Here is a 14672-nt window from a genome sequence, read left to right as displayed (position 1 = left end):
GCAAAGCTGCTTTATATTAGAAAATTGTTGAAAATCTTTCCTTGCATCTTTTCTTTCCTCTGATTTAAGCGATCTTTGTGTCTCCTCCCCACCCTGCTTTTCAGTGGAAGCAGCCTCTATAGGGGCCCTGACCTCGCACTCCATGGGAGCAGGTTGCTTGCAGGAATGTTGAAGCTCTTCAGCAGAGTGACCAGGGAAATTGATTGTGGCTGCATATGTCAGTCATAGAATCATAGAATCATAGAATAGTAAGGGTTGGAAAGGACCTTAAGATCATCTAGTTCCAACCCCCCTGCCATGGGCAGGGACACCTTGCTCTAAACCATGTTGCCCAAGGCTCTGTCCAACCTGGCCTTGAACACCTCCAGGGATGGAGCATTCACAACTTTCTCGGGCAACCCATTCCAGTGCCTCACCTCCCTCACTGTAAAGAACTTCTTCCTTATATCTAATCTAAACTTCCCCTGTTTAAGTTTGAACCTGTTACCCCTTGTCCTACCACTACAGTCCCTAATGAAGAGTCCCTCCCCAGCATCTTTATAGGCCCCCTTCAGATACTGGAAGGCTGCTATGAGGTCTCCATGCAGCCTTCTCTTCTGCAGGCTGAACATTCCCAACTTTCTCAGCCTGTCTTCATAGTTTGTTGGGGTTTTTTATAAGGTAGGGCTGTCCGAAAATTAAGTGTGATATCTTCCACATCGCTCTATGGACAGCCTTGAAACTGGGAGGTCATTTTGCTGAACAGTAAAATCGTGTATGTGCATCTGGGTCATTAGTCTGAATAGCTGGGCTTGAGAGATAAATGGAAATTGCCTGTTGCTTGAGTTCACCAGAAGGGAAAACCTGTTTCTAAAAATAAAAAAAACAACAACAAAAAAGAGGGGAGGGATGGATATAGGGGATATAGGCAAAAAAAAATTTAGTCTCTAAATTCCTGTGGGTTCTATTAAAATTATTCTGCTGCTGGCATGTTATTGGAGAGCTTTTAGCTTTGAGAACTGATTGTCCAGTACTGCTGGCTTGTCTTTTTTAAAACCTGGATGCTGACTGGAACCCGATGAAAAAGTTTAACTGAAATATCTATTAGGGAACTAATTCTGAGAGGAATTCAGCAGACTTTCAGGCTCATTTCTGATATACCTAGATGCCAAATTGGTAAAGAGATACTGCACATGCTGCACAGTAATAGAAGGAGAGGAATGGGAAGGAGAGAACAAAAATAAAGTAGCAAAAGTGTTTGTGGTGCTGGGAGGCAGAGAGGGAACATTTTAACCAGGTCTTCTTTTGCCTTTGGTCCACGAATCTCATTAATGCTAGTTAATTTAGTCATTAAACACAACAGGGTCATGAGATTCAAGGAAGAAAGTTTCTATTTGCAGCTATGCCCAAGTTTTCAAGAGGTGTTTTGGACACACGGGCTGTTGTTATGCAAATGTAAATTGGCTTTTTCTGTTTTTTCTAAACCTCTCTGTTTGGGGCATTGGGGCCTGGTGCTGAATCTTCCTTTGATGTGGTATTTTGGAAATTTGCTGGGCTCAGATTCTGAATGCAGGCTCTGCTCTTAACACTTTGAGGGTGTAGGAGGCTGGCTTTGATATTTTGCATAGGTTCTGCTGAACCTATTTCAGGCTGCAGTTTAATGGTTTACACAAGAAAACAGCCTGAAGAAAGTAAGATTTAAAACCTGATCGTTCATGAACTACTAAAACCAGGAGAAATTGTGTATAATAGGAGAGCTGAGAATCTCCATTTTGTAGAGATCCCCTTCTGCTCATTGATTCTGTGCTTTCTAATAGTCACTGGTCATTCATACCAGGCAGGGAATTGCTTTTTCAGACCTCCCAAAATACCCAGAACAAAACTGGATTTCTCAGGCAGGAAGGACCAAATTAATCCCAACAATGCCATGTCTAACAGTGGGACAATTATTCAAATGCAAACCAAAAGTTCCCTAGAAAGCATCCATGCGACATTAGGAATATCTCAGCCATGGGGGCTCCAGTGGACTCAGCTGTTGAACACAAAATGTCCTTCTGTCACTGCTTCACCATGGGGTATGTCATCTCAACCTGCTAAACACTTTGCTGTTACAGACATGCATGCAAATTGCTTTGTGAGCTTTGTCTTACCATTTATCTGAAGCTTTTTTGATAACACAAACCCTCATGTTCTTTGTTTGAGGTACAGCTCTCATGCAGACAAAATATCCAGAAGATCTAAGCATTGATCTTGCAAGGACGTAGCCTCCTGAACGCGTTGACTTAATTAGGTCTACCTGAACTTATTGTTAAGCATAGATCCAAGCCTTTCCTGGGCTGAAGCCTGGATTAGTAACCAGGACAATAAACTGCTGGTGGTGGCTCAGAATAACAAGTAGCAGATTTAGAATGTTTGTATGTCCAGGACCTGAATCCAAAGAAAACAGATTCTGTATTTCCATATTCTGAACTGACCTGTATAACATGGGGTCTTTTTCAGTGTTCCCGCAGCACTCTGTTAATCTCTATTCCTTGTATTAACTGGAAAATTAATGTACTGTCTGGGGTAGCATCTTGGTTCACCTTCATAGAATGGCTCTGGATGAACACCAGCTTAAGCAATAGGCTAGCAGGATCTGTGTTTTTCCTGGGTTGTTTTCTGTTGTGTTCACTGTTGTCTTACTTACCTCTTCGGCCGTTTAATGATTGCAGTGGTCATGTTAGCTTGCAGCAACATTCAAAGACCATTATGTGTTTCCAAAAATCTTTGGATACAAATCACTCTTGTTAATTGAATGCTGCAGTTGTCAATGTGCCCTGTTACACCCAAGACATGAACATTATCACCCTTATATCCTTCTTCTAAACTTCTCCTTATCCAGCCAATACCCTTTTAATTCTTTTTTAACCCTCTGGTGGCAACCTCAAACACCTTCTCCTGCTGTTCTTTCCCGTATAGCTTCCAAAATGGGACCCAGGAGCTTGAATTGTTTCTAGCTATGGCAAATCCCTCCCACAGTCATTGGGAATTGTTCTGTGGAGGAGAGTGGATGATGGATCAGGTAAAATGATCTAGTTCCTCACACTTCTTATAAACACGGATGTGGCAGGCTGTCATATACATAGCTGACTCTTGCAACTGTGCTTGAGGCTTTAGTCTGCTCCCTTCAAAAGCAATTAACACACTGTTCCTTGGTAACATTATTGGTTTGTTTAATAGGACAAATTCATCCTCTGCCTGACCTCAGTGGGTTTTATAGCTGCACTGCATGTGGCTTCCTGTGCTCAGCTGGGATAGCTCTTGGTAAAGGCAGCAGTGAAGAGACCTCCTCTGTCATTTGCTTAAGGATCACTGCTACAGGCACAAAACACTAACAGCAAAATGTCCCTAAACATGAAATTCTATTGCGTGTTCTGAAGAATGAATACAGAAAATACCTCTGTGTAAGCTGAGATGCTGAGTACCCCAGTATCAGTGCCCTGAGTTCTGGTTCCATGTGTGGTGTCCTGGAGCTATTTTAGTCTGAAATAATCCATAATGACAAAGGGGGTGTAAGTGTGCAAGGGGGTCTTCTGTATACAAAACACCTGTGCTAATCTGTGATATGGAGAGCAAATTCAGCCCATGGCTCAAACAAACTATGCAGTTTCTGGGTTTCCTGAGTCCCTGTGAAATCAGGTAAAGCAAAGCTCCAAGAGCCCCAGCACACAGTGGTCACCTACCAACAAATCCACATTGCCCTTGCTAAGGCAGGGTTTTACCCAAGATATGGGAAGATCCCATTCCTTCTTGTCCCAGTTTCAGCAACAGGGGAAATAAGGCTTAAAGTCTATCTTTGCTCTCACTAATTCTAGTTCTCTTGGCTAGATGAGTGAAATTCATCTCCACTATAAACATCTTCAAATATTTACATACAATAACAATTATGGGCATTTTGATGTAAGTGATTAAAACACCAAGCTTGACTAGACACTAATTGCTATTGATTGTTTAATGATATTGTGGAATGGTAATGCAGACTTCATATTGACAGTCAAAAGCAATTGACTGAAAAGTCATTATCCATTTTTAGCCTTACAAGTAAACTGCCTGAATTTTGATTGAAAAATATTGTACTAAATGTAGAAGACCTCCTATAGAAAAAGGATGAAAACTCTAACCTCCATATTATTGAAAGCATTTAAATTACTCTTCTGACCACACAGTGGGAATACAAGAAGAAATTTAACTTTCGTTTCCAGAAGAAAGCTTTGACTATAGTCAGTGGTTAGAGCACTAATCTTTCGGTTCTGGGACTGGGATTTAAGTTCTTTCTCTGATTTTTATGTGCAGTATGTTTATGGCCTCATCTCACTCCTATAATTGGCATTGCATTTCATCACAAAGCCATTATACATAATTTAGCTGTGTTCTTCATAGGTCAGACCTGAGTAGAAGGTCACATTGGAGCTACCTAAACCATATGCCTTCTGAAGATAAACACTGAATCTTGATTTCCATTTTGCTGCCAATTCTTTTTTTTTCTTTTATGGGGAAGGGGGAAGGGAGAATGGAAAGAAATTCTGAAAAAAGCTGTATTTTATCAGTAGCAGTATACTTTTAGTTTTCTTTGTGTATATTACTATGCATGTTGCTCACAGCATTATATGGAAACCTAGTGGGTAAGATCAAGCATCCACAAACTCACCATCTTCCCTCTGATCATGACCAGTATGGGAATTGTGATGATATTATTGGGACTAATGTTCCTCAAAAGGTGTATGCGAATTAAGGCAGAGTCAAAGCGGAATAATGGACCTACAGAAGGCTGAGCCACTGACAGAATCAGAGCTGGACCAGGAGCTAACCAGCTTCGAAATGACCAACCTGATGTTGGCCAAGCCCAACTTCTGCATCTCACCTCTCCCACTCATGTTAGTGGTTGTCCAGGTTTCAAACCAGCCCCAAATTCAGGAACCAGATTAACTGTCCCCAGAGAAGTGACAGCAGTGGATTTTGGTTCAATGGTTGAATACTGCCCCTCCTGAAAACAAGAAGTCACAGTTAACATGTGAAACAAGAATGAACTTTGAATTAAAGGAAGAATTTGAGGAAGTGAAGATTTCGTTTGACCTGGTAATTGTAGCGTGGACATCAGCTAAATGATGAATGTCCAGAAACCTCCAGCAGTTACCCACAAGGGCATTTTCCAGGACTTCTCTATGAAGGGGTCAAATCATGACTGTGTGAATTGCAGTGGCAAGACTGGTGCACAGAGCCACAAGAAAATGCAGCCATGCATACAACATGAAGCCTGGCACCCAGAGGGGCATATCCTGAGTATTTCTTTGTTTTCTAGCTGTTTGCACTGGGGTGAGTCTCCCATGTTCAAACTACCTTGATCACAGCAAATGGAGAAAAGAGAACGGCTTCACCAATAAACTCAGGAGAGAGAAGCACAGTTTATGCAATTTAATTAAGAAAAACATACATTTTTGTATCATTTATTGTGATACTTGGGAATCTTTTCTAAGAAACTGAAAACAGTCACTATTCTAATAGTGAAATCTCATCCTCTCACTTTTGTTCGAAGTACAAATCTATTTCATTACAACTCCAAGAGGATAGGCTGCTAAAGAGGATGCCCAATCAATATTAAATCACAACTGCTTTTCAGGGCTTTAAGAACAAAAATATACACTTTGATAATTGTGCTGTGGCCCCATTATATATGACAGGTATAAACCACAGCTGCTGATGAGTTGTCATAAAATAATACAAAATTAACCAAATAAATATATAAATATTAATTTTGTTTTAAAACAATTCAGAATGTATTTTCCTAAATGGAATATTAAAAAATTACTTTAAAATACTTTTCTGCGGGACATGTGGAAAATATTTGCATATGTTACAATTAAGAAGGAAAATCAATATTAAAAGATTTTATGTGTCTACAAAACACAATTCATGACCTTCCAGCCTAAGAATGCTATGAGGTTTGCTTCAAGGTAAGACCAAAGTTTTCAAATATTTGTTTTCACTGGCAGACCCCTAAAATCTAAACATAATCAAGTATAAGTAACCTGATTTTTATGGCTGTTGAACCTTCAGTGGCTGTAAAAGCTAAGAACAAGCTTTATTATTTTTTTAGTCCAGAAAACCTTCAGAACAGCTCATTAAAAATAGAATAAATAAGAATCACATAGTTACCATACCAGGCCAAGTGGTATATCCAGCTAAAAAGTCTCTTCCAGAGAGAAATCTTTTTTAGCTGGGATAACACAATGTATGGAGAATCTTTCTTTACCCTTGGTATTCTGCTAAATTTCTTCATTAGTTGGCTTTTAGGATAGGAAAGGGGCATTCTTTCTGTTTAAAATTAGTTGAATTTCCAGGTGCTGAATCTAACTGCTAAAGTTTTTTTGCTAAAAAGCCCTTTAGGACCTGGCATTCTCTCACTACAAAGACGCTGGATGATGCATAGTTATCATTGAGATTGCTCAGTTTTAGGGTCAGTTCTGGGAACTTTGGTCCTTTCTTGCAACCTTGCAGACACTATTGCCTAGATTGGGAAATGAAGAGAAAAACAACTTCCTCTAGTGCTCAGTGGCACTGAGAAGCTGGGAGTCAGGTACTCTGCTTAGTATGGGATGACAGCTTCTCTGATGTGTGCAGTTCTTCTCTAACATAATTTTCATTCCCTGTGCTGTTCTTACATGAAGTGCATGCATGAAGCAGATGGGCTTCTCATCTCCGTGAGCCTTAATAGTAGAGTGAAAAGTCATTGGCTAAGCTTCACTGCTTGATTTGTATGCTATTTCATTGGAATTTTTGGTGCCTCATTCTGAGGAAGAACAGAGGCGAAACACTCCAGATCACCTAATATACCTAAGGACCTTTTCTTATAATAGACTCTGACTTTTCTGAACAACTGCAGACTAGAGTCCAGCCTACCTAATTTTGGTGCTTTCTCTCTCCATACTTAGGAGATCTTCTCTGGACTGTACACAGGTCCAGAGGACTATTCGGTCTGCTTTTGTCTCTTTTAGTGACAATACTGGGAGGCAGTGGGAAGCCCTGGGTGCCACCATTCAGCAGGAAATCTGATTTGCCAGGCTAAAAAAATTTCTGTGGTGGCGACAGTAGCAATGCTGCTATTTTGTGCAGTAATGTATCCAGCCAGGAAGAAGACCCTGGTTTCTAAGTTGTGCTCAGCAAGAGGGGGATGGCACCCCTTCTGTCCACCCCAGTCTGTGCCCAACAGTGTTGGGACTGTCTCTGCCTTCATCACTGTCCCAGGGCTGCAAAGCAGCCAGGGCTGGCAGAGCCACAGGGCTGGCCAGAGAGAAAGAAGAAATCTAACTTTAGCCTAACCGTAAGAGCTCTTAGCTGGAGGAAATCAAAACCGGGCTGCAGGCCCAGCTTCCTGGCAATCCTGTGCAGTTTTCTTTAATTATCAGTGGAGTAACAGTGAAGTCTGTAGCAGGGACCTGAAACCTGGGTCTTTTCCCTTGACCACCAGACACTCCTTTCCCCAGTTTTTACCTGCTTCTTGGGAAATGCCTTTCAACCTCTTTTTTCTCCTGGAAATTTTTGCATTCCTTCCTGCAGACATAGCTCAGCTGCAAGGAAGAGTGCAAAAGCAGGCACTTCTAGTCTCTCATATCCTAGTGGATAAGGACCTCTCAGGAGGTAGGAAATAGGGAGACTGGACTGAGCAGACATAAACTAGAGCATCCCAATGTGGATGAGCATTTAATTGCTAAAGAAATGGGCCAGAGGCTGGTGACACCTCCACCACCATGTACTGCTGTCGTTGCTGCAGCATTAATCACATCTTTGCACCTCTAGCAAAATAAAAGACAGACATCATCTTCTATTAAGGATGTCTGGTGATGGTTGGTGAGACCACAGTTATGCAGCCATCAATCTTTCAGTTTTAGTGTACTTAGACACAGGACAACACTGACTTCATGTGTACACAGGCTGTTTGGAACTTTGATGAATTTCAAGTGTTTAAGTCTCATTTGATGCCGGATTTGAGCTAGCTAGATCTTTTTGTAAATGGCTAAAAATGGTTTCTAGGTTTGTGTCTTAATATGTGATCTTTTGATAGGATTCACAAGTATTGAGCTGGGAAATGAAATACTCTTGAAATGTCTGGCTAGGAAAATGCAATGACTTCAAGTCACAGAGACTTTCTCTGTTTCTTTTAGGACACTCAGTCACCACATCTGGTATAATCCTATGCACTCTGGAATTAGAGATGGAGATAAGAGCTTTATGTGTTTCTTTCCAAGACCTCTTTTTTGAAAGTGATTGGTACTCTCCCCTGAAATTGGAAAGTTTCTATTCAAAGCGTGAAACTTCAATTACGGGTAGTGGTTTCTTCTGTATATACATTCCATCTATCTTTATATCTGACCTTCCTGGTGTTAAGAGAAGACTTACTAAGCATCAAATAGGTAAAGAACACTGAAAAAAAAGCATGTAGGCACTTCTATTACAACTTTGTTTTTACTGCAGATTGAGTAAGCTGGAATGCAATGCAGATATTAACTACCATCCGTTTTGCTATGTAACCAGAATAATATAGAAAATACTTCCCATTTACCTAGCAGTGGCCCTGATCCAGCAAAGCACTTAGATGTGAGAATAGTCCCATTCAAATGGGCAGGAATTTTATAGGATCAGAGTCAAAGTGTATGTTAAAGGGATTTTCTGTATGTGTGTGAAAACTCATATGTACACACACACATAACCCAGATGAAATCTTTTTGTTAAATTCTTAGAAGACAACTCTCTAATTTCTGAATTTAAGGGTCAGATCTAAAAGGAAGCAAATGTTATTGTTCAGTTCACAGCACTTACAGTGGGGCCTCTGCCTGTTTCATAGTACTTCTACTAACCCAGAGGCAGCACCATGCCAGGGTGGCCATATGACCCCTGGAAAAGAGCTGGCTGGTGGGATGAGTGGGAAGAAGTTGTTTGGCCATCCATGTAGACATGTCCTTAGTCATGCTGAGTGAATCACATTTTAAAGAAAAATATGAATTCTTAGATGAGAACGTCCAGTTCTTTTGGATTTATGATAGCGCAGTCTGAAGTCAGATCCAAAATTCATGGCTGACTCTTCCCTAAAATGATCCAAGACAAAATTCTGGACAGGAATAAATATCCTGGAACTCTTAAAGAGTTTGAGATCCAGACCAAACTTCTGCAACTCACATGCCTCTCCAAGGGATTGCAAGGTATTTTTTAATTGAATAGTTGTTTTCTTCAAATAATGTAAAGCTTAAGAATTTGTCCTTTCGCTTCCAACTCCATTTTATCACTCGCAAGCAATCTATAATAACATGTTCAGGTCAGGCAGCCAAGGTTTACAAATCTGCTTTGCATACCTCTTTCTTTTTCCTTGTCTCAAGTTGAAGTAGGCATAAAAGTTCTGCTTGCTAGTAAAGTACAGCGAGCTGGTGCTTGCAGTGGGGCTCAAAGCACATGGGATTTGTTGGTTTTGTTTGGGGTTTTTTTCAACTAAGAATGAAAAAGAAAAAATATCCTAGGTCTTGTATCTGTTAAGGTCTGATAAGGCACCACCACCAAGACAGGGAGCACGCATTGGTGATTCAGGGGCCAGCACTTTGGCATCTTCCCTAGGCATCTTCTGATTAACCATGTAGACATTCCCTTGCAGTCTTTAGGCCTCAATCCTCCAAAACTGTACAGCTTTGCTTAATTTTGTACATGGAAATCTGATATATAAGGAATTCTGTGCAGAGTCAGGGCCTCAATGAAAAGGCATTGACTGAGAGAAGTGCAGTGAGGGAGCAGCTTGCTCATGGTCAAAATCAATTGTAAATAGCACCAATTCTCCTTAGCATCAGTCCACCAAACCCTCCCAAGTGACTTTTTCAATAAACAAGTATTGTCCTCCTCTCTGGTAAACACTGTGCAGAACTGCTACTGGTGGTTCTTTACACCTGGAAATGTGCAAAGATAAGCTCCAGAATGGGACAGGCAGATAACTGGAAGAACATCTAGAGATTGAGAGACACTGCAGCTGATTAGACGAGAAAGCAGGAAAGCTTCCTTCTCACTTCTCCAGAAGAAAATTGTACAAGACCCAGCGAAGTCCCCTTATTCTGTAACGCATGTCAAAGGGTTAAGCACTACAGAGGCTCCAGCCTAATAGCCACACTCAATGTGAGTAGTTAGAAGCTCTTTGGCCCATTCTTCACACTTTAGGAGGCCCGTCTCAAAGCAAACATACGTCAATAGTTTAGAGGCAGAAACTATCAAGTCATGCTGTGTTACCCAGAAACAGAGTATAATGGGAAGAAACTGGTATAATGGGAAAAAGAAATGATCTCACCTGCCTAGTGGTAGAGAGACATTTCTCACAACATTTAATCTAAGAGCTAGTCTTAGCTGCTGGCCATATCTATCATTCATCACTGCTTAATGAGAGAGAAATTGTCTTGCACTGGGTGCAGAGCTGTGCAACAGCAGCAATAAACATTTTTGCACTTTCAGTGGAATTCTCTTATCTTTCTTTTTTCTTTCTTTTGACATATTCAGCACCACACAGCAGGGAATAGTTTGGCTTTATATAGAGCTGTATACTCACTGTGTGCTTTGCAAAGTAATGGATTAGTATAGTAGCAACGATACAGTTGTGCTGCTTGCACTGTCAGCTCAGCAAGGGCTCACTGGTGGATGTGGAGACTATGGAGATGAGTAGTGCTGGTCAGGGCATCAGAGATATCCTTCTCCTTCAAGCTTTTTGGTGGTAATGTAGCAGCAAGATGAAAATAGGAATTGTAAAAATCCCACTGAACCTTTGTAATCCTTTGCATTTGAAAGCTGTTCTGAGACTGTGGCGCAATGAACAGATGACTGGTTTTTCAAACAAACAAGCTCGTTCAGATACTATTTTATTTTAGCTGGAGTAGTATCAGGGTCCATGCAGACCCACAACTATCTGCATCTCTATCATAGTCCTATGGCACACTATGCGTCCATGAGGGTTCCTGGTTTTTCTGCTGCCTTACTTGGGACATGAGGCGAAATGTCGTCCTTGGGTCTGAGTGTGCTTGCAATACATAGTGTGCCTTCCAAAATTCTTTCTGTCACAGGAATGACAGCCTCAGGTTTTGGTAGAAAACCACCTGGAAAAATAGCAGAAAGGTAAGTGCTTTTTAAAGCACACAGCCAACCTCAGGAAACCAAGAGGATTCAGAACAGTCAGGCTCTTTAGGCAGATGGCCTGACCTACCGTGTAGCCTGTGCTGTTCCTCCAGAGCATAAGGATCACAGTGTTTGCTAGATGTGTGATCCACCTACACCAAAATACAGAGGGGCAATTAAATGAACAAAATGCAAAGTAAAAAAGGATTCTTTCTCTCCCAAATTCTACACTTTTCTAGAGAGAGATTGGAACAGGCGATCAAGAAACAATAGTTCATCTAAAAATCACATGCAGTTATGGAGTGGAAAAGTTGCTACCAAAAATACTACCCTTCCTCCCAAATGTGAAGTCTCTCACACTAAGGAAAGGGGTAATGGGGAGCCTTGGGAAAAAAAGGATATTAATATTTAATATTAGTAAACTGGACTTCCCCCCCCCCTCTTTCTCTCCAGGAGTGTTCTTTTAGAAAAGTCTGGACTGCTTTTGATTATATTGAAAAGAATCAACCTGAGGCAAACCCTCAGTGTGGAAAACCTTTTCTCATACCATCAAAAGTTTGCAGAGTTACAAGAAATGGGAAGCAGAACATTTTAATGAAAAGCATTGGCTTAGATTAGTAGTAAGCAGTGTTAGCTTCCCTAACAATGATATCGTTTATCTATGGATGAGATTACAAATAACCACATTTCTAAGTACAAATTACGGCATGTGCACAGTCACTGCCTCAAACTCCCTTGAAGTCCATGTGAGCCTTTCCACTGATTTCACTGAATTTTGACTTGGATCAAGCCCAAGGGGCTGAATTTGCTAAAATGGCTTAAGACAGGAGAGTGTTACTTTGAGCTAAAATTTGCAAGGTAATTATAAAAATAGTTGGCTGTTGAAGTAATGACCAGGGTAATGACTGGTTGTTAATGAGAATAGCAATGAGCTTAATATGTCTAACTAGAGGTAATAAATAAATCAGCCTCAAATTGAGAGTCTGGGTAGTTACCTGAAGCCAGGGTAAAAGAAGCTCTAATGCTTTTACATATGATGTATCATAGGGACTCAATTTGGTGAGGATTTTGAAGATTTGGCTAGAGACAATGGAGCTTTAATGGTTGAGTGTTTTTTCATAAACCTTCTTAAACTAATGTTACTTGAACATATTACTGGATTACATGCACCAGCTATAGTTACAAGACAAGATATTGGACTTGAAAAAAAAAGAAATTCTGTTAAGACTCCAATTTCATATTGTTTGACACAAAGCAGCAAAACTGAGATCTTTGTATGTCCTGTTCCTATACATCTTGTATGTACAACACTTTTGAACTTTTGGGTGATTTTGATCCAATTCAATAGCTTGCTTCCTTCATCCTATAAATTTCAATATCTTTTGATCATACTAGTGGAATAGCACAAATTTCTTCCAGCAGATAAAACAACTCCTTTAAATTCTTGTGGGTGTTAAATGTGTACTACACCAGTGCTAGCAGTTATAAAAACTAATTCTAAGCTATGTTCCACCTTGAACTGCTTTCATTTGAAATTTCTCCAAGTCTTTTTTACAGTGAACAGGTTATTTGGCAGTTTTTCCTTTTCATTGCTTGTATAAATTCATAGACTGTGTGCCCTAATTCTTGTCTGAAGGCAGGTACAGGTGTCACCCTGAAGGTGCCTGGAACAGATTTTTTAGAGCATCAGCTAAGGTGTGGTTTGCTTGTACTGGGGTTACCAGAAGGAGTTCATCACCATAACCAGTGCAGTGCCCAATTCCTCCTGTATGTTTTTTTATAGATTGGCAAAAGTAAAGTTAAGTAGTGGCCAGAGGTATCCGCTATCTACCTCTTCACTTGCCAGACATAGATGAAGAGAGTCTTTCTGCAACATCCCAACACTGCAAGCTTGGGTGGCATTTAAAGGCCACTGGTGATTAGCCTGTCCTTTGTGAGAACGAGCAAGACTTCTTGGAGCTATGGCAGGGAACGGGAGGGAGTGGGGACAGTCTGTCTTTCAGGAAAGCCGAGGGAAGCTCTGTGTATCCAACAGATGCTGCAGCCTTTGTCATGAACATGGCAAAGGAGATAAATTCAGGCCTGCTTGCCCCTAGCTGAACCTGAAACCAACCCTCCTTCCTTTTTCTATGGTAGTTTTGGGCCCAAAACAGCAGAGTACTCATGTGCTGGAGTTGTCCTTTCCATTTGTGAGCCTTAAACACACTCCCACAGGCAGAAACACAGAGATTGCTAAATTGGGAATGTTCTCTTTTTGTAGGTGGGAGAAAGAAATGGGGAGGAAGAAGATGTACCTGGAGACAAAGAGGGGAAAAGCTACAGAGCTAATTTAGGAAGGATGGCTTACTTAGAACAGCATACAAACACTTATACGGACAGCATGTGGAAACACTTACCATCCTGGGGTGGAAGAGGGAGCTCATTCAAAAGAGCATTTCCAGAACAGGACATGAGGACATAGAGATGTCCTTCTTCTGTACCAAGAGTAGTTCCCTCTCAGCCATTTTTCACCTTCTCTCCCACTGTTATTTTTTAAGGGCAATAGTTAAGTAGGGTCAGAGAGAAAAAGCTAGCAGTTAGGATGGCTCAGGTGATAAAAGCCACACTTCTCTCATTCTCCTCTTCAGAGAAATGAGTCAATGTTGAGATGGGTTGAGGTTGGTGGTGGAAAAGGGTCACCTTTCTGCATCTACCCCGAGTGAGGGAGATGGGATGTGAGGCTCCTTGGGAGGAAGGGATCTTGACTTGGCCAGTCCTTTCCATGCAAACTGGCCCATCCCACTGCATATATAGGATGTCTGAAAGGAAATAGGTAAATTCCACAGCTGTTGAGGGGCACTTGGCACAGCATGGTGAGCAGCACAGCCACAGCAAGGACAGCCTTGAAGCTTGTTGTGATCCTTCTTCCAAGGGAGTATGCTAGTACTGAAACATCTGCAGCCTCTCAGATGGGCAGGGTTGTTGGAAAAGCAGCAAAAATGTGGTTGAGCGAAACATTTGGGGCAATAGGATTCAGGAGAAAGACATCTTAGGAAGATCAGTCTGATTTGAATATTGCCGAGCAGCTGAAGTGCAGAGGCACCAGTATAAACAGTGCATCTTCGAACACCCAGCTTTCCCCTTTCTCCTCCAAGCTACACAAGCATAGTTCACATGTAGAGCAGAGAGGAAGCCCTTCCAGCTGTCTGCCTGGCACGTTCACAGAGAAGCAGAAATCATTTGGCTTTCACTTTCTAGAAAACCCTCAGACTTCTTAGAAAAAATAGAAGAGACCCTTTTGTAGCTGAGTAATGTGGGAAAAAACTCAGTTATCTTTATTAATAAGTAAAAATACTAATGGTCTAAATGCATGTGCTGTGGAGATGGCCAGTGTCATTCTGCTCCATCATCTTGCTGATGCTAAAAGGATGCTGTAAGGGACTGCATGATGTGATACTGCATCCAGCATACACTGGTATTACTAATATTGCATTGTGAAAAGCCTTTATCAGTTAGATTAGAGCAGCAGTGGCGGTAACACTAGG

The sequence above is a fragment of the Strigops habroptila genome, chromosome 1, assembly GCF_004027225.2.
Source record: "Strigops habroptila isolate Jane chromosome 1, bStrHab1.2.pri, whole genome shotgun sequence".
In the NCBI taxonomy this organism is placed as follows: domain Eukaryota; kingdom Metazoa; phylum Chordata; class Aves; order Psittaciformes; family Psittacidae; genus Strigops; species Strigops habroptila.
This window is presented reverse-complemented; position numbering follows the sequence as displayed.